The sequence below is a fragment of the Ambystoma mexicanum genome, chromosome 2q (assembly GCF_040938575.1).
Source record: "Ambystoma mexicanum isolate Mex_15411 chromosome 2q, UKY_AmexF1_1, whole genome shotgun sequence".
In the NCBI taxonomy this organism is placed as follows: Eukaryota; Metazoa; Chordata; class Amphibia; order Caudata; family Ambystomatidae; genus Ambystoma; species Ambystoma mexicanum.
In genome coordinates this window covers 688527937-688552477 of record NC_090924.1, presented here as the reverse complement: position 1 = coordinate 688552477, position 24541 = coordinate 688527937, and the positions used below count along the sequence as shown (strand labels likewise).

The 24541-nt window shown below is 48.3% G+C and overlaps 1 protein-coding gene across 1 annotated transcript in view; it reads right to left on the bottom strand.

Annotated features, from left to right (window-relative positions):
• The window catches only part of RHBDF1 (rhomboid 5 homolog 1), a 608603-nt gene extending 587985 nt beyond the window's left edge, over window positions 1-20618 (bottom strand). Inside the window, exon 1 of the mRNA XM_069647898.1 lies at window positions 20380-20618. The gene's annotated coding sequence lies outside the window, so the exon portion shown is untranslated. The remainder of the gene's footprint in view (window positions 1-20379) is intronic.
• Window positions 20619-24541: the final 3923 nt, after the last annotated feature.

The window sequence follows — 24541 nt, the reverse complement described above, 5'->3', positions numbered from 1 at the left end:
GGTCCCCGTATATACTTGGGATTGAGAGATCGGACGGCTCTATGGCTGTCACCTCACAGGACATCAATACGGCATTCTTCACGTTCTATGAAACCCTATATTCCAACTCTGATGAGGTGCCGGCGGTGGAGATCGACTCCTTTCTCGATACCCTTCCTTTGTCGACTCTCACTCCGGAAGCTGCGGGTTCCCTTGATTCCCCACTTACGCTTGAGGAGCTCTCTGATGCGATTCACTCCTTATCCTCGGGGAGGGCCCCTGGCTCGGATGGTATCCCAGCTGAATTTTATAAGCGCTATGAATCACTATTGCTCCCTCACCTGATGGCTCTCTGGGAGGAATCGGTTGAAGCCGGTGTATTTCCCCCTTCACTTCGCAAAGCCACAATTACGGTATTACTTAAATCTGGCAAACCCTCCTCACAATGCGGTTCGTACCGCCCGCTCTCACTTATAAATTGCGATGTCGAAATATATGCTGTGGCACTAGCACTCCGGTTGGCTCCCTTCTTGCCTTGTATCATCCATCCGGATCAAGGGGGCTTCATCCCTGGTCGCTCTACCTCTCTGAACCTTAGGCGTCTCTTTAATATAATTAATAGAATAAACCCCGAGACACATGCGGTGGCGGCCACACTTGACATGTAAAAAGCGTTTGATTCGGTTTCGTGAGGTATTTGTGGCGGGTCCCCGAGAGCTGTAAATTTGGTCCCTCTTTTCTCTCCTGGGTTAAATTGCTCTACTCTGATCCTGTGGCTAGGGTCTGCACCGGCGACCGTTGCTCCCCCCTCTTTAGAATCGCCAGGGGGACGAGACAGGGATGCCCCTTCTCTCCCTTGATCTTCGCCATAGCAATAGAGCCCTTCGCTGATATGCTCCGCCAATTTCTTGCTCATAGAGGACTCCGTATGGCGGGCCAGGCAGACGTAGTTTCCCTATATGCCGATGATGCTCTGCTGTTTATACGCTCTCCCTCCATCAACTTACCCCCAATGCTGGAAGACGTCATACATTTCGGCCGAATCTCGGGCCTTAAGGTGAATTGCTCGAAATCTACACTCTTCCCTCTTACAGAATGCACTCCCCCCCCCTCCGGACACTCAGGGATTCACATGGGCCCAGTCTACTTTCACCTACCTGGGGATTGAGATAACGCGCCATCGAGCGCTGACTTTCAATGAGAACTACCAAAAGTATCTCACACATTTGTCTTCTAGGGTTCTAGTCTGGGGCAAACTCCCGATATCCCTCGCAGGCAGGATAGGTCTACTGAAAATGGTGGTGTTGCCCCAGTTACTCTACAAGTTTACCAACATCCCCCTGTGGCCAGGGGTGGGTTTCTTCCGGGAACTGACCCGCATGGTCAATTCCTTCCTCTGGCATTCTGGTGCGGTCCGCCTCAAACTGGATACCTTGTCTACCCCTATGGCTTATGGGGGCTTTGGTGCCCCTGACTTTCTTAAATACTGGCTGGTATCCCAAATCCAGTATACATCCCATTGGTTCAACACGACGGACCCCCCCCACATGTTAGACTCGAGAAACTTGCGGTCAGCGACCGCGACATTCGCTCATTGGTGATGCAACCCGCCCCCCTGGCACTGGACTCACAGAGCCCGGTCGCCTGCACATCCCTGGCATTGTCAAAAACATGGAAATTGTCCGGTACTGCTCAACCTTTCATGGTAACCTCCCTCTCTGGAACTTCCTGCCGGGGGTCCCTCGGGTGCCACCGGCCATGGACCGACACTGGGCCGAGGCGGGATACGAGTTGCTGCGCGATGTGTTTGATCGGGGTATATTTGTAGAATGGCCCGACCTCCCACTGCCCTTAAGGAGAGGCCAGTGTATATGGCTCCAATACTCATCCCTTCGCAGGATCCTAAAACGTAACTATCCGACGTTCCCGGCCATGCCACCGGACGACCCCCTCATCGAGGAACTCACCTCCCCCTCACCCACTAGAGGTAAAATATCTAGACTATACACTATGCTGCAGTCCAGATCTATTCCGGAATTCACTAAATTGAGGCGGGCGTGGGAGGTGGACCTTGGAGTCGAAATGTCCGATGAGCGCTGGGCACATCTGTGTGAACGCATACACCGGGTGTCTTTCAACTCCCGCTTCAAACTGATTCAGTTTAAAGTCCTACATAGATTGCACTATACCCCGATCAGATTGCACCGCATGTCCAGTGATCACCCCTCTAGTTGCGGCCTAGATACTGCCGATTACATTCATATGATTTGGTCCTGTCCCCATCTCTCACAGTTTTGGGAGGCAGTCTGCTCGACGGTGTCTGCTATGCTCGACCATCTCATCAGCCCCTCCCCGGTGGTATGTCTCTTCCATGACCTCCCGGGCCTCCCCCGGGACTCCAAAAAACTAGCTAGTCTCTGCATGCTCCTCGCTGTACGATCCATCCTATTGTGCTGGCTTCGCCCCTCGCCTCCCAAGCACGCCCAATGGCTAAGAGCGGTCATGTGGGCCTCCGACTCTGAGGAAGCCTGGACTCAACTACAACCTACCCACTCTAGGCCCAGGAACATCTGGCTCAGATTCCGTTCTTATATGTCAGACCTGAATACGACACCGGCCACATCTCCTCCTGCTGCCTCCCCCCACCGACCCGAGCTCTCGCCCCCATCATAGTTTTCTGACATATTGCTCATGTTACAAAAGTGCCCAATGGCTGTGTTCATTTGCGATGTAACCCTTGTTTGCCTATACTGTGTATTTTTGTATTCATATTGTACTTGCCTGGCGATGTTCGCCTGTTTTTTGCTGCCACGCTAAATGAATAAAAAGAAGTTTAAAAAAAAAAACAAATTCTCCCTATGGGCATCAGCAACCTTATCTGCCTACAGTGGTCCTGCCCTACTTGTGTAGTGAGACCCTATCCTGTGTACAGGCCTTCCTGTCACCTATTCTATTCTATTTTTAAAACACACCAATTGTGCAAGCGAATGCCTTCTCTGTCCCCTACCTATCCTTTGTGCCATCTGCCTTTCCAGGAGCATTTAAAGTGCAGTTTCAAATGTGTCCTTTCTTATCTTATAATTCTGTTTCCTCTGAGGAAGGCAGGGGTGCAGAGTCTGCAATAATTGCCCCACTACATTCCCCTCTCCGGTCGAGTCATCAACCACTCCATTTTCTCTCATCATACTATAGCCATCCTTTGGCAGCCACACTCTGGTGACCCCCCTCATGTTATCTCTTTGTGCTACGTATTCTGTTGGACTGCATGCCATAAGCAGTTATAAGCCAGCACTCACCATTGTCGCCACATTTCAATCAAGTGATCATTGTAGTTATGGATATCTTTTGGGCATGTAAATAATGCTCCAGCTCGTCTTGCTGGCTGATCCAATGGGTACATGGGACAGTAAATTTCACCATCAGTTTGAGTGTGGTGATGTACGATGTCAAACAAATTAACCATTACTGTCATTTGGAGTGTCTTCTTGACAGTCTTTTTACATTGGCTTATTGCTATTCTCAAGATACAAAAAGCCATTAGGACCAGTACCAAAATTGCTAACAGAAATGTGAATTAATCTATCAGCGAGGTAGGCATCCAGAAGGATAGATGACTGAACCAGCCATCATCCTCAATGTCATCCACTTCCTCCTCCATATTATCGTGCAGCTCTTTCAAGGAGTATATGGCCTCTGTCAAGGTCCCATTCTGCTCATCATGTGCGGGTGCATATGTGCAGCAACTTGGCCAAATCTTTCAACACACTCCTCCCTCCATGGCTCCAAGGAGGTCCAAAACATACCTGTTCTGTAGGGTCATCAATCTGACTGCTCTTAACTCCTCCTTGATTGCATTGAAGCCTTTTATTGTGGTATTAATCATGTGTAACAGTTCCCACCTAGTTGTATGGTTCCAATGTGCATCTGCTGCTACTTGTAGGCCAGGCATTGGAAAGGATGTGAAGAACGTTGTTGTTTTGCCAAACAACTTATGACTCTCTGGGATTTGATTGAATGCAGCATTGGTTTCTTTGGAAAAATAGTTAGTTGTTTTTGTGTGTTTTATGCCTAGGGATCTTTTCTTCCTGAAGAGGGATGGTGAAGAAGAACCGAAGATACTATGATGACCCATACCGTTTGACCATTCCCTAGTGCTCACTTGATTGACAAGTACATCGAGAAGTACCCACTCAACCAGCCCTATAGCCCAGGAACAGTGCAAATGTTATCTAGAGTAGATGAAGAGCCTCAGGATGCAACTAAGGAGTCCTCAATTGACAGCATTGACTAAAGTGCCAAGAAACCGAAGCCACTGATGTTGTTAGAGACACCATGGCATAGCTGCGTTAAACAGGAAGCACATGTGCCATCCGCACATCGGGATACAAACACACAACCGAATACATGAACACAAGTTAACAGTTCTATAAGTTAGAGGACAGACACTTATACATACTGTCTTTGCTTTATTATTTTGTCATTAGCTAAACACAAGCTTGCAGATGCTTACATGCAATTAACCTTATGGAACTGCAGGAGCACCTACGAGACTTGGCAGAACCAACAAGTGGCTAACATATGGAGAATATGTAATAGTTTGAACATTTAGAAGCCCTATTATGGCTTAGGAAAATTACAACAGGTCACAGACCTTCAGCAGGAGCTGAGCTGAGGTGAATTCGAACAGAACAGAAGAGCAAATGTGTGAGACAAGGCCTGTTGCCAAGACCACCAAGTACATGTGACATTCCATTCCATGAACTACAGTAACACCGGCTGCAGTAAATGCATGATGCCGAAGATGAACCGAGACTAGCAGCTGGAAAGAGGAGCAGTCTCAAGCAGCCAGACAGAAGCTTGCAACAAATTTGTTACATCAGAAGCCAAGTGTTGCATGATATGAGCGGGCACTCTCAGACTTTGGTGGTGCACACATGTTACAATGCAGACTAGGGGTGGCAAAGTATTAGTTTTATGACGGTACGATAACCTTCTTGCCAAATGACGGTATATCATGGTTATCGCGGTATAGCAGGTGGAGTTAACCAATCTTAAAAAATATTCTCTAAAAGGTCATACATTGTCAGATTTATCATCACCAACACAACCAAACACCCAGGGCCAGAATTGGGCTTTTCAACATACTTTCCACTGAAATGCCACCCCTTGCTTCCACCAAACACAAACACACGTGTGGAGAGGAGGATGGGGGCGGGGGCTGCTGCCACTGTCAAAGCAAACTGAATAGCTTTTCTTAAGTGGTCATTTAGGCTTTTAGCTCCCCCACTGGCTACTGGTGAAGATGAACACGTTGCCATCTTTATAACCTGCATGCCACAGATCAATGGAGGCCGATGGTAGTATAAGCTTGTGCACATGCACACACACGCACGCACGCTCTCTTTACGTTACAGACTTTAGTTTACTTGCGGGCCAAAAGGTGTTCAGTAATCACAGACATGTTACCCTTCGGTATGGCAGCAGGGAATACCCACAGAGATGAGTGAATTTCGCAGTGTGACTTATTATATGTAAATTTAATGATAGAACCAGGGAAATCCCCCCATTGTCATATGTTTAGCAAACATTATCCATTATAAATATATAAACCCCAAAGATGCCAACCCAAAGTAAACCCTTTTCATTCTTGGCACTGTATTTATTCTTCCGATTGCTAACATATTGATTTTGTGTCAGGCACGTGGGGTTTATGGAATGGCATTAAAAACTGCTCCAACTGAAACTACTTGGCAGATGGCACATCCAACAGTGCAAGACCAAGACTGCGCAGTACTTGCTTACTGTAGCCTTTCCAAATCAGATTGAAAAGCTCACTTAACGGTATGAACGGTATAAGCAATGTGACGGTTATTATTGTTCAATTGAGTGGCTCACGGTATCTTTAACGGTATACCGTTATACCGTTACATCCCTAATGCAGACACATAGTTGTTCTCATTACCTTGAGAAGGTACACCTTGAGCTGAGAACTGTTTCGGATCCCAAGCCTGGGGGACGTCAGCTGTAGCCAAACACAGTTTAGTACCCTGGAGGTGGGTAGTAACAGGCATGAACCAATTGTAAGATCCTCACACTGCAACATTGTAGAAGTAGCATTTTTAGAGAATGGTCCAGGCCAGCCATCTGACATGGGAGAGCCAGTAAACGAACATGCATATGGTCCACTATAGGTGGACTACCACTAAGCACCCAATCCCTGATTGCGATAGGTTTGCTGGCGAGGGGCCCAGGTTATGACAGTGTGACGCAACGGACCTACAAAACTGGCCTGCGAGTCAGAGATCACCGAGAAGCCTACGGATTCTTCTGTCCTTGTACTGATCCCTGTTGATTTTGGCTGTAATAAACCACAGTTTGAACTTGCTGTCTGGCTCGGTCTACCTTCCTGTTTGGGGGAAGGTGTTGGGCCTTCCATGAGTTGTGTGTCTGCGAACTCCTACTAGCCCCTCGAATCTACCTGGGAGTTTGTCCCAACATTACTGTTGTGTGCCATTGAAGGAAAAGTCCCAAAGTCAACCTAACTTTGTGGTATTATCAGTGCCGGTGCATTTAGTAGCACTGTTGTACATATGCCACCCCAGCTGGGTGGAAGCGGCATATAAGTCTCTTACCACAGGCCCAGTAATGGTCCATTAGTACAGCTGTGCCAACACTGCACCCTTCATTGTTACCAAGCTTTACTGAACCATTATTTCTAAAGCATAATGTTGGTGCATGTAGTTTGGTTATGGGTAAGTGGTCCTGCTTCATCTTCCACTGAGGTTAAACATTTTGCTCTTTCTTTCCATTCCTCACGGCACACTCCGTCTGTGTTTTTTATCACTTCTATTGGCGCAGTGCATACTGCCTCTGCCTTGCAGTTCATTATTTGTTCAACCCATCCTCCTGAGGAATATACTTTCCATCGTGTAGTGCATGCATTAGGCTCTACATAGTAAAAGCAAGTGTAAACGCCATCTTAGTTATTGGCAGCCATTTTGGAATGTAGGCCCAAGCGCAGCAAAAGCACCAAATGTGTTAGTATTAGGCCTGCATTATTAGTACAAACAGAACCCACACCACGAGTGTGCTTTGGGGAGTTACAAGCCCTTCATTGTCTCAGAGGCTGTAGGCCTTCGCATTCTGGGGAGAATGTGCTCCGCAAGGCCACTAGAAGGGGGCAGTGCGCCTCTTGGCAGTTAACATCCCACGATACAGATAGCATGGCCCCTCAGCCCCAACACCCCTGTGTCTCAGCTACAGCCCTCCTATGCTTTGATCCCAAGACCCCCACATACAGTGCCAGCCAGGCCCAAACCACCGACCATAAAGCTGATAGACCCCCCGATTGATCAAAAAGATTAGAAAGCAAGGCTATCTTGCCTTTAAATTTGGGTCACGCGATTTGTGCTGCGAGGTGCTGGGGAGGGATGAAATTATAGCCCAAAACGAGGGTGGAAGACCTTGGGAGGTTGCTGGCGCATCTGTGAATGAATGAAGTATGCAAGTTACTATGACCTCGGCCCTTCCTCTGGGCCCATATCTGTGTCTGCCAGGTGCTGCTCTACCACCTCGCCCTTGCCGGCCTCTCAAGTCAGCTCCTTGCCTGGTTCGCCTCTTTGACGGACCATAGTCAGACACTAGCACTCTCTTCGTTTCTCTCTGCAGCCTCTTCTCTACTCTGTGGGGTCCCCCAGGACTCCACCTTGTCCCAAGCACTTTTTAACATCTGTATCCAGCCTTTTCTTGCTCATCTGCTCCCACTGCCTGAGGTGTTACTCCTATGCCGATAATACTCAAATCATCGTCCGACTTGATTCTACTCAGCAGGGCACAACGTCTCAGCTTAGGAGTTGGCAGTTAGCGGTGGGCAGATGGATGGGCGATAACTGGCTGAATCTTAAAGGGGACAAGACAGAGGTCCTGGTGGTGTACCCACCTCATGGCGCAAACTCTCTTATGCTTCTGCCCTAGCCTGGTCCTCAGCCTTCTGGCCTGCGGAGCTGGGTCCCTGTGCCACGCCTGTGCATGAGGTGAAGAATCTGGGTTTCAAGTTCTCTTCCTCGCTGTCCACCTGTGCCCAGATAAGTGCCATCTGCAGGCCTGGGTTCTTCCAACTTGAGTCTTACGCAAAGTTCTACCCTTTCTCTCGGCCCAGCTCAGACCTGTGGTGACAGCTTCTTTGGTTCTTAGCCGCTAAGACAATTGTAATTCTCTTTGTCTTGCTCAGCCCCTATATCTACTTCAACAATTACAGCTTCCTCCGAACTATGCGGCCCGGATTTGCATAGGCACTTCTTATGGCTTCCCTATCTCAACAGTTCTCTGCTCGCTTCATTGGCTTCCTACTCTTCAACAAGTACAGTTCAAATCACTTGTCATAGTCCACTGCACCTTCTACGGCACGGAGCAGAATATTTGCAGGAAAAACTCCAGCTCTACTTACCGCCTCGTGTGCGTTGCTCTAAGGATGCCTGCCTTCTCTCGGTTCCTCGTTACCACTTTGAGCAGGTGGGTGGCCGATCCTTTTCAGTGGCAGTCGCCAAACTGTGGAATTATATCCCCCTTACTCTTTGCGCCACAAGCAATCATTTTGTCTTTCAGTGCGCACTTAGTTACTTATTCTAAATGGCTCTCTCTCTCTCAGTTCCCAAATCCTGGTTCATCTCCTTTTTCGTGATAAAGATGCTTTGGCGAATGTGCGCTTTACAAGTACAGATAACATAACAATGTTCCAGTGATAGAATAGCATCTTATTAGTCCCTGCTGTACTGCAGATGAGCCCAGAAGCAGTCATGTAGATGGAGATGGACAGGAAGGCTGGGACCAATGGCCTAGCCTCCCCTATGGAGTGGGCCACCCATGTAAAGTGCCGTGCCAACCAACCTTGCAGGTAATGACTACACACATGCCTACATACATGCCAGGTGCCCTTTTCGCCTACTGCACACCCCTAATTTGGCAGAACGTACTACTATTTTGTAGAAATCTAGTCATCCTTACAAGCGGTGTCTTGGGCCTTTTTCCCCTAGTAGGTTGTATTGTTTCTCGTGTGAGCGTGCAGGGGCTTGCCTTCACTAGTATTACACAACATGGCATAACTTTTTTAAAACACATATCACAGCATAGTGCATGGTTATAAAACATAAAATATTTGCATATTAGCAAAACATTAAATAGCATAACAAAAATAGAATGGTACACAGTAACGTAGCAGATTATAGCAAAACATAACACAGCACACAGTAACATAGCCCAGCACAACATAAAACAGAAAATCACAACACAAAATAAAATACCATAGCACAACATTATTGTTTTTGTTTACGGTTTAATATACACCTTTAGAAAACAAATCAAAAGTGTAACAATACGTACAATAATGTTGTCATCTTGTATCCCTGCTTAGATATGCATATTACATCAAAATGCCGAGCAATAAAATCAAACAAATATAAAATGCATTTCATTTGGAAAAACTGTTTGGCACAACATTACACATAGCACAAGACGGCACATTAGGTTATATAGCTAAACAGTGCATAGCAGCACAGCCTAATAAAATATGGCACAGCATGTCTGCATAATTGTTGCGCAGCGCTCATTCTTGCTGGTGGGTGCGTCTGGTGCTGCGCCAGTGCTTAGGAAATAGATTTGATTAGCGGAGGGCAAGGTGGATCTGCATTCTGTGCGTACTTTTTAGGAGGGCAAACGCTGCAGTTGGGCATTTTAGAGCACAATTAAAAAAATAATAATAAATACATTTAAAAAACACAGAAAAAGCTACATTATTTACACATTGTTATGAAAGAGGATGCATGAAATATTCCAAAACATAGCGCCCCAAAATACCACACGACATGGTTAGAGCACTCTGTGCGTTGTGCAACTTTAGTCCACCCCACAGTGAACATGAATCGGGTGCCTTGTCGCGCAGGGGTGCTGCGTGCGGACCTTTGTGGATGGCGCTCATCATCACAGCAGGGGTGCCAGCCATCGCCGGCCCCCCCACAGCAGCAGAAACAGACATCCATGTTAAGGCCCGTCTCGGATAACACAAGGGAAGGAAGGCGGCTGGCGTCTAAATTTAGTAGGGGATTTCAAAGGGCGGTTTTTGTTGTCAGTCTTCAGATGGGGAAGATAAAACTACTGACTGCAGCACGCATTCCCTCCGCGCGCGCGTCCCCGGGACCTGAAGAACAGGAAATGCACAGCGGGGCTATTGTCATGCATCAGGCAAAGAATGCAGGCAGTGTTGGGACTGTTTCACCAGGACCCAATTAGGCATGTTAACTTTCGCATTCTACCCCCTGATATGCTCACTGTTCAACTGGATATAAAGCTGCAATGGATGGCAATGACGCTCGCCGCGGGAGGGGCCGGGGGGGGGGGGCGGAACTCGGATAAATGGCGCTGTCACCGCTCTCACATTAGCCCAGTGACCCCGAGAAGGGTTGAACAGGATACATACAAGGAAAAGAAAACACTGAAACAATCTGTTAAGAAACAAGGAACTTAAAACATCCAATAGACATGAAAAGGGTGGGGAACAGTTGTTCACGTGTCGTGGCAGACTCGGAGGCGGTAGTAGTCATAATTAAGAAGTTAGGCCGAGCCTTAAACTCGACATGCACTTAATATGTACATTTCATAATATCAAAAGGTCACCGATTTGGAAATCACTACAGAACGCGTCGCAAACCCACCGATTCTAAGACTGGGTACGTTTAACATTCCATCTTCAGTCCAAGCACATTTTGGGGCAAATACTCAATGGTGGGCTTGTCCGGATGTCGCAAGAGGAGACGATTCCTCCGTTCTATTAATAGGGTGAATTCGCAAAAGCATCTCGCAGTCCCTCCTCGCTTGCCCCAGTGCACATCTCTGAGAATCAGGCCTGTTATGTGTTGCCCTGGGCAAACTGCACCCCTTTAAGACTCCAGAGGATTTGCCACTCCTGGTTTACCTTCTGATGTATGAATCACTTGCTCCCCAAATGGGAGACCAGCAGGCGCCTGGGCAGGAATAGCGACCGCCACGCTGCATGTAAATGGTGCTCAGTCCGTCAAAACAGTCTTCAGACCAAAAGGCATACCTGTAGGTGTTGACTAAACAGGGCTTCCTGTCTGCCAGCAGCTTAGAGCATGCTACATAGTTGCGCGTGAAAGCAGCGCTACACGCAGAGCGTTCCCGGAAGAGCCCAGCACTGGGTTAATATTCCCCCTCCCCGCTTCTCACATAAGAGGAGCAACACGAGAAATGGAAAAGGGTGCGGGTCACTGCGGCAGTGGGCCCAGATCGGAATGTACAAATTGAAGCCACCTTTACTTGCTTGGCTTCAGGGCCTCCCGGGTGTCCTGCCAGGGACGCCATTTTGGGGTTGCTAGGGCTGGCAATGCGCCCGTAGGCAATCCCAATGCGACCCCTCTATGGCTCAGTTTTTCAAAAATAAAGTATTTCATTTTGAACTCTCCGACTTCAAAAATACATTATTTCCATTCTGGCTTGGAAATATTTTTTAAAGCGTATGTGTGTGTGAGAGTGCATATTATGTAATGTGTGTGAATGAGGGCATGTTTGGTGTCTGGGCGTGCTTGTGTGAGGGAATGTGTGTGCTTGTGTTAAATATGCGACTTACCAGTAATCTTTATTACTCCTAGATCCCCCTCCCTCATCCCAGTACTTGACTATGAAGCGCCTTGCGCCTCATACATAAGTACTGGGACGAGCAAGATGGATGGTGAGGGAATAATGGACCGAGGAGGTGGTTTGGGGGGTTGGAACAGGGAGTGGGAGGAAGAGGGGAAGTGTGGGAATGGTGGGGCACAAGCGTTCCATGTACTTTTTCTGCATTTTGAAGACTGCACATAAAAAAAAAATATTTTGGTTGTTTATGAAAACCCATAAAAAGCCGAATAGTATGAATTCGGGGGGTGGGGTCTATCTCAAGAGCCCTACTTTCTCTTTTCTCCCCCACACCTTGCTTCATTTCGCCACAAGCATACACACTGAAAACATCACACCACATTCACACAAGCAACCAGTTACATTTACCACCTGCCCCTCCCCTTCACAAACATTACTTTTACACACACACACACACACAACCAAACCAACTGTCAGTCACCCATACACTCAACTCGGTCTCCAGTGACTCCTCTGGGTGCCGCTGTTCCTATCAGACCCTGCACGGACTCATGTGCATCGCATGGACAGTCCGATTTAGAAAGACTGCTCGGAGCGGTCTTTCTAAATCAGTCTTTAAAAAAAATATATATATATCTATTATCAGTAATCGATTTGTTCACTTATTACCGGAGCACGAGATGGGAGCGCTATTACATAGAGGTCGACAATGATATAGCAGCCATGATATGAATTTGTGGCTAGACTGGCATTTTTTGGTATAGTCAGTCTAGTCATTTCTTACTGTGGCATGACATTTTTACTGGGCATCTGTAATAAAGTAAGTGACATTACCTGGCATTTGGGTACAGCCAATATAGCCTTTTCTTACTGTGCCATGGCATATTTTCTGGGCATAAATAATGAAGTAAGCATCATAAGTGTTATTACCTGGATAGACTAGCATTGTAGAGTAAATAGACTAGCAGTTTCTTACTGTGCCTTGATATCGCTGGTCAAGCAATCATGTTAAGTGTAATTACCTTGCTACGCTGTCATTTGGGTGCAGCCAGTCCAGCCTTTCCTTACTGTAGCATGCTATATTTTTCTGGGCATCTATGATAAAGTAAGCATACGTGGTTTTACGTGGTTAGATTGTCAGTTTGGTGCATCTCATCTATGCATGTCTTACTGTGGCATGGAATTTTTTAATGAACATCATTAAGGCTACAGCAAACATAAGTGTTATTATGTGTCTAGCCTACATTGTGCAGCCAGCTTTGATGCGTTTTCTTATTGTGGCATTGCAGTTTAAATAGAAAAGTGGTAAAATAGCTCAGCGGGTTGAGTGATCGCTGCTGTGATCTATATGCGATCTGCAGGTTGCAGTTTTGACTCCCTGGAGGCCAACTCAGCCTTTCATTCTTCCGAGGTTGCTAAATGAGTTCCAACTTCAGTTAGAATGATAATTGGATTTAAATATATGCTATGCATAGTGCAATGGTGAAAGCACTTTAAAAATAACAAATCATTATCATGAATCAAAGCATTAGTGCTCCTGCGCAATGTTGGTTACTTGCAGCTACTAGATTTTTGGATACTGTAATATCGCAGCAAGTGGCAATGTAGGAACTCCACTTATGATAGAATGACAATACCTGACGTGCAGCTATAACTGGCAAGTAACTGGCCGTGCCCTGCTGATGTAGCATATCTATGGCAGTGCCTCGGGCTATGGTGATTCTAGTGAGTCTAAGCCCATCATATCATGAGCCAACCCATGGCATATGAAGGCAGCACCCTTATTAAAATGTGAATGTGGTTGCCGTCTAAAATATTCTTATCTGCTTCAGTACCTATTTGGTATTTTAAAAATGGTACATTTATGTACTTTTCTTTTATGCCCGCAAGCCACTTCCGGTGAGGTCACCAGGGTTAAAGAGGAACTGATGCCATCCAGGTCAAAGGCCATGTGATATCACTTCCTGTGATGTCATCATGTGTGCGAGGCCACTTCCACTACCCTTCCCCGTGTCCTGGCCTACGTTTGGGGGTTCTAGGCAATTCGGGGTTTAGGGCCCGGGACCCAAAAACAATCCCAGTGGTGCACTAAGGCCTGCTCTTTTTGTCTATTTGAGCTGTAATTAGAAACACTTTGTTAGTCAAACAGTGCAGGTTGTTTTTTTTAAAACAAAGCCAAAAGCAGCACATGGTCTTGCAGAGATATCTTCATTAGGCTAACGCCATATGTGTGTCTGCTAGCATTCCAGGCCACATTCCATGAGCGTCTCTCAGGCGTGTTCAGTGTACTGTGCTGTCTCAAAGCGCTCAGAAGCGCCAGTAATGCCCCATGTTAGCGCTGTATAAAGCCCCAATTGAACAAGCCGTGTGTGAAGAGAATGAGATGGTAAGCAGGAGAGTTAAGCGAGCCCACTGTTGGCTTTCCAGTTTGAGCGGGAAAACCTCGGAGGCGCAGATGCTGCTGCCCAGTGGCCCCTGCAGAGGGCAGGCAGATGTACCACAAGCAGAGCTTCCCGGGTCATAAATATGAATAAGTACAGTCCTATCCTCTGTGAGATAGTTAAGTTGGTCAATGTGTCTCCTGCAGCAGTGCTTTGTGAAAACCGGAAGGTCAAGGTTCAGCACCTCAGCCTTTCATGTACCCCAGGTCAAAGCAATTAACGCCCCTGAACGGAGTTATGGCAGCACCTGCTGCCTGCTGGCCTCCCATGGCGGGGAGCTACCCATACGCAGACGCACGTGCTGGCCACTAGGGCATGTGCAGTCCTTCTGCGTTTCAATGGCTGCCCAAAAGGAAACAAGGCCTAGAAGCAAATAAAGGCAGATTGCATTTCTCAAGAGTTAATGATTAGCCCGCCTGGTCTGTGTGAATGCTGCCGTTTGCTTTGCTGGTGCAACTTTCCAAAACTAGGTTTCACTTTGGAACTCGGCATTACTAAACTCCTACGCACAGGCGTACTTCTCGGACCCGCCCACATAGCAGAGCGTGACGCAGAGATGGCGTCAAACTTTCCTTTTTCACTCCTGGCTGTCGGACTCAATGAAGAACGCGTCACAAGTTATATAAGTCAATGTTATGTTACGGTATTACAAAATATACAATTAGAACAATGATAGGATTTTTAACACACCAGTATTTCATAGTCATAAAATATGTGCTAGATTGACAAGAAATAAATCCTCCTATACTTCAAGTATCATTATTACTCAGTTATGAGCACTGTGTGCATGTGCTAATTTGCATACCACAATGTTTTTCCTTGTGGGGCTCTGAACTGAGGATGAACTTCTTCCAGAGACGGCTCCTGGATATTCCGACTGTTACATGTGTGACGGGGCTCAAACGGCTTATTGCACATCATTTCAGCTGAGTCACACATGCCACAGCGCCACCTAGTAACCATCATTGGCAGTTCACCTCCAGTTCAGGGCCACACCAGCACGGCCATGTGGGTATGTAAATTGGCCAAAAGCAAGCCTTGTGCTCCAGAAAATTGCATTTCTCTTACACTGCAGTGCTTCTTTGTGCATTGGTTAATCAACCCAAGACTGATATTTATCAAGACTGCATAAGCCAGCCAGACTATACTACACTGATGATTCCCAATACGGGTGAGGCCTCGTATATAGGAGTCTGCACTCTTGAGACATATCTGTCTTGGGATGCGTACATTATTTTAATTAATAGAGCGCTTTCGTCAAAGTCGCTGTACATAAAGAACAAAAGTGGTACAACAAATCAGCCAGTGGTAGAAAACAATTTCATAACAGAAGATTTAAGGGGGTGAGAGAAGAAAGAAGATGCTCTTTTAAGCGGGAGAAGCATATGTGAAGGGAGGGGGGGTGCACGGCTATCAGGTGGAAGAGCATTCCAGGACTTGGCAGCAAGAAGAGAAAGAGGGAAAATGCGAGGACACACAGGGCCGTTTCAGGGTGTGGACAAGATGATGGTGTTGACAGCGGAGAGAGGGTGAAGGAGAATAAGGTGAGATGAGAGAAGTGAGACAGAGAGGGGCAAGGCCATGGTAGCACTTGAAAACAATACAAAGAAAGTGAAAGAGGCGGCGAGAGACAGAAGGAAGGAAGACGGCAGAGCTAAGAGATGACCTGATAGAGGATTGAGTCGAAAGAGAAGCCGATTAGCAGCGTTAAATACTGAAGTAAGAGGAGTGAGATGGGAGGAGGGTAGAACTAAGAGTAAAGCAGAAGTAGTTAAGTCAGGTAATACATTTAGCAGCATGAAAGGAAACGTAGTGGTGAATTTTACATACATTTAAGAGAAGAATGCAACAACTGCAGGCAGTCAGAGGTATACGTGAAGCAAAGGATAGTGAAATAAAAAATGACCCCAACAGAAGACAAAAAAGGTAAAAGAGGAAGGGAAAGCCGATATCAGAAGGAGGTCTGGGAAGAGGGGGAGAAATAGGGTAGAGGATCTCCATTTTTGAGGGATTGAGATGAAGAAAGCGGAATGCATCCAGGATTGGACAGCAGAAATCCAGGATGAAACATAGGAATGAAGGGAATCAGAAAATGTCGAGAAGGTGAAAAATATTTGTGAATCGTCTGCATAGAAATAAGAGGAAAGATTGACTGATTCAATGATCGAGAATAACGGAATAGTGTAAAGAAGAGTAAAGGACCCAGCACTGAACCTTGAGGGACCACGTATTGGAGATGTTGGGGAAGGGAGGTGTGCCCGGCCCAGGATACAGAGAAGGAATGGTTGGAAAGATAAGATCGAAACCACTGAATGATAACAGTAGATAGGCTTAGTGAGGAAAGTGAGGAAAGTAAAAGTAGGGTGGTCGACAGTATCAAAGGCTGTTGACAGATCGAGAAGTATGAGAACAGATAAAGATTTAGTGTGACGTGCAACAAGCAGGGATCTAGTGAAATGGAGGAGAGCAGGTTCAGTTGCATGGGCAGTGCAGAAACCAGATTGGGGTGGGGAAGAAGAGAATGAGATTTAAGGGCCAGACTCATGGAATTATTTGCACTGAAAATACTGGATTTGCGTGACAAAATGCATGCAGAATCCCGTCCTTCAATTCCTGGAATCGACTGCGTGGGATATTTTGCCGATTTGCGTGGATTACCAGCATGCTCTGCGCGTCTCTGCCAGCGGCCGACTGCCTTGCGCGAGAGACCACTCAGGGCGTGTGCGAGGCGTACACAGAGGCTGGAACACAGAAAATGGGGCACAACACGCCAAAAAGTTGGCATTACAAGGGACGGCATGCAGGCAGTACATGGCAGGCGCACAACAAAGCGTATTCATGGATGTGACAGCCCAACCTCCTGCCTGCGAAATGCCTGTGCAAATCCCTAAATCTCTCTGCCACCTGAAAGCAGGGATACAGACTTGCGTGGAGTATTCACAATTTGAGGTGAGTTTGTATGTCGGATTTAGGGATCCGTGCACACAGACGGGGTTCTGATCGTAGTTAGTGGTGAGTGTACGCAACGTAGCGGGGTGGAGGTACCGGGGTTCGCATGCAGATTTTCATGATTTATAACCGGATTACGATTAATCTTACGCATGTTGTCGGGGTGCAGGGGACAGCTGCAAGGGACCCAGCGCAGCATCCCCAATGTGCAGGTCTGCTTGCGGGAGACCCCACACATTGTTTACAGGGTGCATGTACGCGCGTCTGGGGAGCACGCAACTGTAGCAGTTGCTGGCTGTTTGGCTTTGCGTGACGGGGGCGTGCCGGCCGCTACTTGCATATACGGTTAATTTGCGTGAGGTATTCCATGAATACGTGGAGGATGCAGTGCAACTTCTGGGCAGGATCATGCTTGGCACGCAGTATTGCATGATACATGCATACTTTTCCATGAACCACGCCCTTAGATAGGAGTAGATTTGTGAGTAGGAGGCCCTGTTCAAGAGGGTTGAGTAAGCCATGTACAAAGTTGCACTGCCCTTAAGACAAAGGCAATTTTCTGGAGCAGAAGGCTTGCATTTGGTCTAATTTGCATACACACAATGCCTTGCTGATGTGGCTCTGAACTGGAGGTGAACTTCCAGTGATGGTAACTAGGTGGCGCTGTGGAATGTGTGACTTGGCGCAGACGGATTCTTCTACTTTTACATTTCAGGTGAAAGGCTTTTTTGAAGCCTTTTAAGACCCACCATAACTTTGCTGGTGTTTGCTGTATATAAAATGCAATTAACAATCATCATAATGAGTGTAATAATAATTTCAATATTTCAAGTGATGTGGTTTAAATAACAGCATATTCTAAATAAACATAAAGCCTAATCTCTCTACACACACGCACACAAACACTTCTATTTTCATTCTTATGTATACATGGAAGACAGAATTATTCAGTAATAGCATTTTATGTTATTAAAATGATGGTACAAATAATGAAAATGTATGTTGCTGTTATTGTTGCCCCATAGAACTGTGTCTTTAGGGATCCCTTCCCAGTGCAGACTCTCCGACTTCCCCCTCTTCACCCTCAGCGCTTTAAAGCGGCGTGACAGTTGTTTGAAGCACTATACAAGCAAGTAACATACTTATTGTACAAAACCCACCAGGGCACCCGAGAGAATCAAATAAGCGGGCGTTGCTATTGGCTATCCATGGCCTTCCTCTACCTTTCAAACTGTTCGCTTTTCAAGAAGGGTGAATTTGGAACTTTGGGGGGTGGGCGGGTGATTCACTGAAGTAAGTGGAAATTTGGTGTTCCCATTTAAGTCATTGAAGGGGTATCACTTTTAAAATTGTGGCGTGGGTTTGCAAGGATGGGGGTTTCCAAGAAATCATTGGAAGGGGGTTGCCAGGGTGGTAACCCCATTGAAGTCATTGAAGACTGGCGGGGATTCGTTTTTGGGCAAGTAGGTGCATGTTTTGCAAAAGTGGGGCTGTCACTGGTGGACGTTTTTGGAGAATAGTGGATGTTTGCCAAGGTGGGGGCACCACTAAAGTTATTGCAGGGGCAGTTTGGGGGTGGTGGTATTCCATTGAAGTTTCTCGGGGAGGGGTGGGCAGCTTTTGGGAGTGCGTCCATGTTTACAGAGGCGAGGAACTCCCTGAAGTTATTGAAGATGGAAGTTTTGGGGTAGGGTGGTAATTCAGAATCATTAGAGGAGGGCAGTTTTTGGGAGCGAAGGGTAAGTTTGCAAAGTTGGGGGACTCATTGAAGTAACTGCTGGGTCCGTTTTGGGAGAGTTGTAATTGCTTTGAAGTGTTTGAAGAGGAACCGATTTTGAAAGAGGGGGACCATGTTTGCGGGGATGGGGTTCCCACTGAAGTCATTGAAGGGGGCTTGTTTTGGGGGAGGGTTGGCCCATTCTAGTGGAGTCGTTGTAGGGGAACTGTTTTAGAGAGCGGGCGCATGTTTGCTGTGGCGGGATCCCGTTGAAGTCTATGGACGTGTTCTGATCACTTGCGGGATGCAGAGGGCAAGATACACCGTCATGAGGGTGAGCTGAGAGGGGCGGCTTCCAAGCAGTAGACCGAAGAGGGTGGAGCGGAGCGTGTCCCCGCCGGGGGTCATGCTGCAGCAACACTCAGACGGAACAACAATGAAATCGCTCATGGTTTGTGCATCGCCTGAGCGGTTTCACTTGGGTTAAGCCCAGTCGGATTTTGTTTTCGCATCTAGTTTCTCCTATTGAAGGTAGAAATTAGTCATCGTTACAAGGTGTACTGTTTGCACGGTCCACGCAGCAGTGTAGCCCGTGGGAACCCCCTTGCTCTGGTCCCCTTCCCCGGGGGCTTCTGACTCAGGCGCACTGTGGGCGTTTCAGGAAAATCGCCAGAATACTGTAGAAGAGTCCAGAAACCTAAAATACCCGTCCTCGTTTCCTAGATCCGCCTACCATAAAAGCTGATGATATAGCTCGGTGGGTTAAGGCACCTGCCGTAGAGGGCTGTGCTTCAACTTGGTGCAGCAAAAGCAGAGGCCCTCCATCAAGAAATAGAGACCCCCGTTCCCTCAGAAGAGGATGCTGAGGGGGAGAAGCTCGCAAACACTTTTTTTTTTTTTAAAGAATAGAGAAATCTTAAATATATGTGATTGATCAATGGTCTTCGTGTTACTGCCTCAACCGGAATGACATGAGACAGGAATGCACTTTATTGCATGCCCCATGGGGCAACAAGCGGTCGAGCAGAACGGAAAATGTGTTTCCAAGTTTCCTTGGCAAAGGTTCAGCAACTGACATGTCGCCCAACGGAGACCACGTTTCAGATTCTGTACGAAAAAGTAGAGAACAGACAGGCGGGGCCATAAACAAACGTCCTGTTTCAATGGGACAAACTAGTTGTGCACAAGAAGACACAAACCCGCCCAGAGCACGAACGTGTGCTGAACTGCGGCTCAGTGCGTGCATGGAAAGTCCGAGGTGCCGGAAGTAAAGCGTGTGTGAGTTTGAGAGTTTATCATGTCATGTAATATCAATCGTACTCCTCTGGGCCAATGACTGGCTGTGCAGGTAATGGCCCGCTTGCCAGGCGCTGCAGATTCCATACACGGCACAGTGTTGAGGGGAGCCGGGTCACATGTGAGGATGTACAGTAACTTTATACATAACGTGCAACATAACGTACACCAGCATTTTCCACAGCCCCGGAGACCAGGGTGGCGGAGTGGGGAGGTCATCGGTTCTGGTTGCAGTAGACAGAACGGCTCAAAAACACCGTCACCTGCCAGACATCCCCTCTCACCAGCCCCACGCCCCCATTCCCAACCCCAGCATCCCAATGTGACACGCGAGAAAGCCCCCGGACCTACCTCTAAGGCGCCTTGTGCGGGGACAGCCCTCACACGCAGTCAGCTGGCACATCCCATTGCACCCGCCGCGTCCCGTGGGTAAAGTCCGAGAACATGGGGGGGCAAAGCCGAGGAAAAGGCGCCGGGGTGGCACTGGCAGCAAAGTGCAGCACGGGAGCAACTGGTGACAAGTTGCGACAGTGCACGCATGGGTTGCTCCCAGAGCAGAGGGCCAGCCCCTCCCGAAGGGTAGTGTCTAGTTCCCATCCGAGGAACGGACCATGGCAAGGCCCGCCCACCCTTCTCCACGTGACCGCCCACGTCATCATTGTGATTTTCGGGAGCAGTTTTTAGTGAGCAGGGGAAGCGGGAAGCCTCTGGTTGCCGGTACAGTAGGCGTTTGGCAGTTGCAGCGGTTAAGGTGGGCATTTTAACACCAGATGGAGCCGAGCTCGGGCTGCAAGAGCAGCAAGAATCGCGGGAAGTGCAACCATAATCTGCGTGCTTTTGGCTTGCAGCGGTTACGGTGGGGATACAGTGAACGTTCCTGCAAGAAAACACCAGATTGAGACGGGGGAGCGGGAAATGGCATTTATTTTAAAAATCATGTTCAGCTGTTCAACGTGAAAGGTATGGAGGGCTAGGAAAAGGAACATGGACAGTGGATAGTGGCGTTTAACTGATCAAAGGGGGCTAATAGATTGAATGTTTGATGAGGGTGTGTTTAGGATGGGTGGTTTTAGAGGGGCTCGGCTGGGGCTATCTGCGTGTGGTTCGGGACATGCACATGGGCTTCTTGCTATGTGGAGGGAGGTTGGGGCATTATGGTATTGGACTAGATGGAGGGATGGGGCAACTTGGTGGGGTCTGAATGTTTGGATATGGGCACGCTGGTGTGGGTCTGGGGGGAGGGATGGAGCACATGGGTGTGGATCAGGAGGGAGAGGGGGCACAGTGGGTCTGGAGGGCAGTATGTGGGCATCTTGGAGGGGTCTGCAATGGATGGGGCACATTGGTTTGGGTCTAGAACATGTATGTGGCGCCTGGAGGGTGGGATGGGGCATCCTGGTGTGGGTTTGATGGGAGGGATAGGGGAACATTGGTGTGGGTCTGGGTTGGGATGGGGCATATTGGTGGGGTCTGCAATGGATGGGGGCGCATTGGCGTCAGTCTGAAACAGGTATGGCGCATCTGTTGGTCTGGAGGGTAGGATGGGTGATCTAGATGTGGGGTGGGTCATCTTGATGTGGGTCTAGGGGAGGGGACGGGGCACATTGGTGTGGGTTTGATGGGAGGGATGGGACATTGGTCTTTCTGGGGGGAGGGATGGTTCATCTAGGCGTGGGTCTGGAGAGCAGGAAGGGGGCACCTTGCTGTGTGGATGGAGGGATGGTGGCATCTTGGCTGGGTCTGCAATGGATGGGGGCACATTGGTGTCGGCCTGGAAAAGGTATGGGGCATCTGTTGGTCTGGAGGGTGGTATGGGGCATCCTGGTATGGGTGGGAGGGTGACCTGTGTGAATCTGGAGGGTGGGAGGGGTATCTTGGTGTGACTCTGGAGGGAGTGGATGGAGGCACATTAGTATTGGTTTGATGGGAGGGATGGGCACATTAGTGTGGGCATGATGGGAGGGGTGTGGGTTTGATGGGATAGACAGGGCATCAGTGTGGGTCTGGAGGGGTTATGGGGGAACATTGTGGGTTTGATGGGAGGGATGGGCACATTGGCCTGGGGAGGGATGGGGGCACACTGGTGTAGGTCTGCAGTGAGGGATGGGGACATCGGTGTGGGTCTGGAGGGAGGGGATGGGGCACATTGGTCTGGGGGAGAGGTGGTGGCATCTTGGTGGGTTCTGCAATGGATGGGGGCACACTGGTGTTGGTCTGAAACAGGTATGACACATCTGTTGGTCTGGGGGTGGCATGGGTCATCTACGTGCTGGGAGGGTGGGATGGGGCATCTTGGTTTATCTCTGGAGGGAGGAGATGGGGCACATTGGTGTGGGTTGGATGGGGCACATTGTGGGCCTGTGGGGGAGGAATGGTTCATCTAGGTGCTGGCCTGGAAGGCAGGATTGGGGCATCTTGATGTGTGGATGGAGGGATTGTGGCATCTTGGTGGGGTCTGCAGTGGATGGTGGCACATTGGTGTCGGTCTGGAACAGGTATGGGGCATCTGTTGGTATGGATGGTGGGATGGTGCATCCTGGTTTGGGTTAGATGGGGACATCAGTGTGGGTCTGGAGGGAGGGGATGGGGGAACATTAGTGTGGGTCTGGGGTGGGATGGGGCATATTGGTGTGGGTCTGGAGAGAGGGATGGTGGCATCTTGGTGGGGTATGCAGTGGATGGGGCACAATGGTGTTGGTCTGGAACAGGTAATGGGCATCTGTTGGTCTGGAGGGTGGATGGGGCATCCTGGTGTGGTTCTGGAGGGAGGAGAAAGGGGCACATTGGTGTGGGTTTGATGGGAGGGACAGAGCATATTGGTGTGGGTTTGGGGGGATGGATGGGGCATCCTGGTTTGGGTGGGATGGGGACATCAGTGTGGGTCTGGAGGGAGGGGATGGGGCACATTGGTGTGGGTTTGATGGGAGGGATGGAGACATTGGTCTGTGTCTAGGGGAGGCATGGGCCGCACTGTGAGTCTGGGGTGAGGGATGGTTCATCTAGGTGTGGGTCTGGAAGGTGGGATGGGGGCATCTTGCTGTGTGGATGGTGGTATGGTGGCATCTTGGTGGGTTTATGTTAAGGATATTTGTACTGCGCTCTAACACCACTGGAGTAGTCCCCTGGCGCTCTGGCGGATCTGAAAAAGAAAGGGGTGGGAGGTGAGTTAGTGGGACTGAGCGGGGAAAAGGGCAAGAGAGCAGTGATGTGCTGTTGGCAGCTTCAGTTCGGTTAGCACTGTTCGCTGAGCTTGGGTGTGCTTTTCGGTCGGTAGCCGTCATGTTCTGTTGTGCGAGGCTATATGCGATTTGTTTAGTTGTTGCAGTGTAGTGAAGTATGTGCAGTTTGCTGTGCTTTAGGGTTGTGGTTGTGTTTGGTTAGAGTTTGAGAGGTGTATGCAGAGGGGTGAGCTTGTTAGTGCGTTGGTTAATGAACTTGCTATCTAGATCTGATACATGCTCATTTGCAAGTTCTTTCTAGATGTGGTGTCTGAATATCTCCCCATTTATACCAGGATACCGCATTTGCAAACAGTCGCAATCCTGTCTAGAAGCGACACAAGCCCATATTTACAGTCCTGTCTAGATGTGACACGATCAAATATTCACAATTTAATCTAGATTTGGCAATGGCTAATCGCAAATCTAAATGTGGGACTGGCTAGCATTCACAATCCTGTCTAGATGTGACACAAGCCAACATTTACAATCCTGTCTAGATGTGATGCGAGCTAATATTTGCAATTCTATCTTCATTTCTCTCTGGGCTAACAGTTTCACTCCCCCCTTTTCACTCTGTGCCCACTGCCCTGACATGTGGAGTCCTTCAGGGTTCCTCCATCTTTCAGATTTTTTTTAACCTGCACATGCAACCTACCAAGCTTATCTGCTCTCACTGTTTCCAATGTTACTGTTAACAGATGACACAGATTCCGATTCATTTAGATCTCTGTCTTGTCGACACAGCGACCAGATTTAGGGCTTTCCTCGAAGCTGTTGGGTGCCTGGATGTGTAATAGCTGGCTCAAGTTGAATGGGGAAAAGAAAGGAGGTGTTGGTGGTAGGCCCTCCTTCCTCTATTGCCTTTTAGATCCCCTCTTTTTGGTCTTCTTCCTTGCACCCTTTTCCTTCTCCGTTCCGCTACTGAAGGGTTTTGGAGTAAAGATATTAGTCTCTCTGTCTGTGGAATCTCAGATAAGGTTCTTTGTTTTCTCCTTTCTCCGTTACGTGCCCCTGTGGTGTTGTCAACTGCAAAGCCCTATTTCTGGCACAACCAGTCTACCTCTTATGGCACCTTCAAGTGCTGCAGAACTCTGCAGCCAGAGTAGCCACTTCCACACATAGTTGTGCTCACATTACTCCAGTTGTGCACATTACTCCAGTTGTGCACCATCTTCATTGGCTACCCATGGCCAAGTGCATTCAGGTCAAGGCCTAATGTCTAGTTCATCATGCCTTTCATGGAACTGGGGCAGAATATCTACAGGCCAAATTATGTCTGTACATTCGTGCTC